This window comes from Jaculus jaculus, chromosome 3, assembly GCF_020740685.1.
Source record: "Jaculus jaculus isolate mJacJac1 chromosome 3, mJacJac1.mat.Y.cur, whole genome shotgun sequence".
NCBI lineage: Eukaryota > Metazoa > Chordata > Mammalia > Rodentia > Dipodidae > Jaculus > Jaculus jaculus.
The window spans coordinates 37,333,817-37,338,799 of record NC_059104.1 but is presented as its reverse complement, the minus strand read 5'-3'; the positions used below and the strand labels follow the sequence as shown (position 1 = coordinate 37,338,799).

General features: G+C 40.1%; 1 non-coding gene across 1 annotated transcript; it reads right to left on the bottom strand.

Moving 5' to 3' along the window:
- Positions 1-743: 743 nt before the first annotated feature.
- On the bottom strand, positions 744-845 carry LOC123459742. Its single transcript, XR_006636489.1, has one exon. It is a non-coding gene; the product is annotated as a U6 spliceosomal RNA (small nuclear RNA).
- Positions 846-4,983: the final 4,138 nt, after the last annotated feature.

The following is a 4,983-nucleotide window of genomic DNA, read 5'->3' as shown; positions in this document are numbered from 1 at the left end:
GGTGATGGTCACCCTTTGTTTTTTCAGTTTTTTTCTTTTTCCAAGGTAGGGTCTCCCTCTATCCCAGGCTGACCTGGAATTCACTATGTAGTCTTAAAGTGACCATGAATTCATGGCAATTGGTGGTCCTCCTACATTTGCCTCTCAAGTGCCAGGGCTGAAGGCATGCGCTGCCACACCTGACCACCCTCACCCTTTTATTTGAAGTAGTGTCTCTTGTAAAAATATAAAATGTGGGCTGGGGAAGTATCTCAGGGGTTGAAGGTGCCTGCCTGCAGACTTGCCAACATGAGCTTGAACCCTGCCTAACATCCACGTAATGCAGGACTCAAAGTGGCATGTATGTGTACAATCCCAACGTGCCTATGGCAAGGAGAGGCAGAACCAGAATCCTGAAGCTGGCAGGTGAGCTAGAGTGACCTTCCTAGCACCCACAGGACAAAAGAGACCCTGTCTATGGAAGGAAAGGACCAACCCCCCAAGGTTGTCCTCTGACCTCCACATGTATGCTCATAACACACACACACACACACAGACACACACACACACGGAGATATGGAAAGGGCTGGAGAGATGCCTCAGTGGTTAAGGCGCTTGCCTGCAAAGCCCGAGGACCTGGGTTCAATTCCCTGGTACCTACATAAGCCAGATGCTCAAGGAGGCACATGCGTCAGCAGTGGTTAGAGGCCCTGGTGTGCCCATTCTCTCTCTCACTCTTAAATAAATAATGAATAAGATATTCAAAAGATATGGAAGTCTTCATGGATTTGCATGCCATCCTTGCAGAGGATATGCTAATATTCTGTGTCATTCCAATGTTAATATATATACTCCAAAGGGAGCGTTCAGTGTGTGTGTGTGTGTGTCTGTGTGATGAATGGCTCTTACTGCTATCAATGACTTTTGCTGCCACATCTGCTCACAGCCAGGACACTTTGCTCAAGTTGTAAAGTAATGTGACTCAATAGGTAAGACCTTGGGGAGGCTTTTATGCTTTTTCTCTATTTTGTTGTATCTCACTAATAGCTTTATTTGCTTTATTTTTTAAATTTATTTTGGAGATAAGGTTTGGCTATGAGGCCCAGGCTGTCCTCAAATTCATGATCCTTCTCCCTCAGTGTCCTAAATTCTGGAATCATGACCACTAAACAGCTTTTTAAAAAAGTATTTTATTTATTCATTTGTGAGGGGAATAGAGAAAAAGAAAGAAGAGTGAGAGAGAGAGACATCAGGCTCTCTTGCCACTGCCATCAAATTCCAGATGCATGCACCACTTTGTGCATCTGCCTTTTTGTGGGTTAAGGGGAATCAATACCAGGCCAGCAGGCTTTGTGAGCACCATTTACTGCTGAGTCACCTCCCTAGTCCCGAAGCAGATTTTGAGCCCACATAGGAAGCCATCTGATGGCTCGCTGGTGAAAGGGGTAGGAACAGTGGAACGCAGGCTGTTCCTTCTGAGGCTGGATTCCCATAGTATATATGTGATATATATTGTATATAAATATATATAAGTATATATGAATATACAAGCACATATATTTTATATATTTATATAAGTATATATAAATAAAATATATAATATATTATATTTATATATAAATAAACAATATATTTTTATAAAATGTTTTTATATAACATATTTTTATTTAAAATATAAATAAATATTTTACATATAAAATTAAATATATTTATATATATAGCATGTATGAATATATTCAATTTTTTATATTTATAATATATAAAATATATAATATATAAATAAACTATATTTATATATAAATAATCCATATATATATAAAAACATATATATATATATATATGTTTTTAAGACAAGCATATGCACTGCATGCTGTGATTATTGGTCTTGCCATCCATCCAGAACTTAGTTCTATTCTTGTTAGCAATCAATGAAACATCACAACCATTATCTTATAATCATTCAGCCCTAGCTTTCTGTATTATAAGGCTTCCTGGTGTCTGGTGGTTTGATTCAGGTGTCCTCCATAAACTTAGGTGTTCGGAATGCTAGTCTCCCCAGCTGATGGAATTGGAAATTAAAGCCTCCTGGAGGCAGTTTATCGTTGGAGGCAGCCTTATGGGTGATATAGCCAGTTTTCCCATGCCAGAGTTTGGCACACTCTCCTATTGCTATTGTCCACCTGATATTGGCCAGAGGGTGATGTCCACCCTCTGCTCATGCCATTGTTTCCCCTGCCACGGTAGAGCGTCCCCTCAAGTCTATAAGCCAAAATAAACTTCTTTTTTCCCCACAAGCTGCTCTTGGTTGGGTGATTTCTACCAGCAATGTGAACCTGACTGTAATACAGTGTTTTATGATTTTCCTAAAAACACACTGGGGCATAACCAACATTATTCTACTCTCTTCATGAATAAAGAAAGACCTTTGGGGTGTCTAATTTAGCTCTGAGTTCATGTTTTGAGAAAGGGCAAAAGTAAGGTCAGAATTTTGCATTCTTGTTTTCAAGAATGAAACAGAGAAAGATATAGTGTCTAAGACTGGATCCTGAAACAAAATAAAATAAGACATTAGGAATCAAAATCAGCCAGGCATGGTGGCACGTGCCCTTAATCCCAGCACTTGGGAGGCAGAGGTAGGGAGATCGCCGTGAGTTTGAGGCCACCCTGAGACTGAGACTTCATAGTGAATTCCAGGTCAGCCTGGTCTAGAGTGGCACCCTACCTCAAAAAAAAAAAAAAAAAAAAAAAAAAAAAGTAAGAAAGAAAGAAATCAGAATGAAATCTGGAATCTGGCAACATTCATGTAATAATGTTGGTTCTGAGTTTTAAGAAATGAACCATGATTATGATTCTAGAAACAGGAAGCCAGAATTAGTGACTCACAATGATCATCTCAATATAGTTCAGAGTTGAGGCCAGTCAGGGCTACAGAGTAAGACCCTGTCTCAAAAACAAAAGCAAGGCTGGAGGGATGGCTTAGTAGTTAAGGCGCTTGCCTGCGAAGTCTAAGGACCCAGGTTCAATTCCCCAGTACCGATGTAAGCTAGATGCACAAGGTAGCATATGTGTCTGGAGTTCATTTGCAATGGCTAGAGACCCTAGCACACCAATTCTCTCTAGTTTCCTCTCTCTCTCTCACAAATAAATAAACCAATAAAAACTTAAAAAAAACAAAACAAGCAAACAACGGCCCCCACCCAAAGTAAAAAAATAAGATGGACATGGTAACATGCCTGAAACCTTGTCACTTGGTGGAGGCAGGAGAGTCAAGAGGTCAGGCCCAGCCAGGGCTGCGTGAGACCTTGTCTCCTCCCTGTCCACACAAAATAAATAAATAAGAATACCACCAACAAAGACAGAAAGGGGAACACTCCGAAGAATGGGGAGAACGTGAAAAATCACTGCTTTTGGAATAGCTGCATCTAAAGGAGGCATCATAAGGAATTTTAGAAAAGGTGCTGTTAAGAGGAGAGGACTCTGGGGAAACCTGGGGAGAATGTCACCTAAACTATGGTGCCAGGAAGAGTAAAGGCAAGGCGATAGGTCACATTCAAGATGTAGTTGTCTGTGTGTCTACATTTAAATTTACTCCTTTCTGTTCAAATCTACTGTCTCTGTATGGGGCTCCACTCAAGTCACTAAGCCAGAGCCGCTGCTGGGAGCCCTGTATCCAGTCTTCATGGCCAGTGGTCTTCATTCATGGTGTGTCTTCACCTCTGATTAGTTCCAAGTCCAGGTCACTGTCATTGGCTCTCACACTCTCCCCATCCTTCCTTTTCTCCAGGAGCTCTCTCCTTGGCTCTTTCTGTTTGGAATTTTATGTCTTTTTCCTCATCTTTTCTTTCCTTCTTTCTCTTCTGATTGTTTAAAGCTGAGACTCACAGTGTATCCCAGGCTGGCCTGGAACTTACTATCCCCTTTTAGGCCTTTCCAGTATTGGGATGGATGTCTTGTGTATTACTCTGCCCTTCTCTTTCTAGAGTTATTTATTTATTTATTTATTTATTTATTTATTTATTTATTTATTTATTTATCTATTTATGAGAGAGAGAAAGAGGCAGATAGAGAATGGGCAGGTTAGGGCCTCTAGCCACTGCAAACAAACTCCAGATGCATGCATTTCCATGTGCATCTGGCTTACATGGCTTTTGGGGTGTTGAACCTGGGTCCTTTGGCTTTGCAGGAAAACATCTTAACTTCCAAGGTATCTCTTCAGTACAGAATTTTTAAAATTAGAAAAAAATTGAAGAGGAAAAAAGCTATCATCTATATTCAAATATACAGAATTAATGATCATTGACATATTATTCATGTATTATTTTTCTTGTTTATTTATTTATTTGAGAGAGAGAGAAAGAAAGAGAGAGAGAGAATGGGTGCCTCAGAATAGGCACTGCAAATGAACTCCAGATGCATGTGCCCCCTTATGCATCTGGCTTATGTGGGTCCTGAAGAGTCGAACAGGGTTCCCCTTTGGCTTTGCAGGCAAATGCCTTACCCACTAAGCCATCTCTCCAGCTCATTTTTCTTATGTTTTTGAGGCAGGTCTTACTCTAGCTCAGGCTGACCTGGAACTCACTCTGTAACCCCAGGCTGTCCTTGAACTCATGGTGATCCTCCTTCCTCAGCCTCCCTTAGTGTTGGGATTAAAGGTGAAGACCATTAAGGCTTTTTTCTATTTAAAGAAACCTTAGTTTTGTTTCTGAAATGTAAAATGCCCATCATTCCATATACATTATTTAAACAAGATAAAAATGTCAAATTTAGAAGTTTATTTAGGTTTGCAGTGCTGGGGTTCAGACTCTGAGCCTCTTACATGCAAGGCACGCATTCTGCTGGGAAGCTGCATCTCATCTCTAGCGCCACAAATTCTAACTTCATACTGCAAAATTATCATCATGAGATTGCATTGCATGGCATTGTATTGAATGATCTTTCTTTTTTTAATTTTTTCCTTTTTTATTGACAACTTCCATACTTACAACAATAAACCATGATAATTCC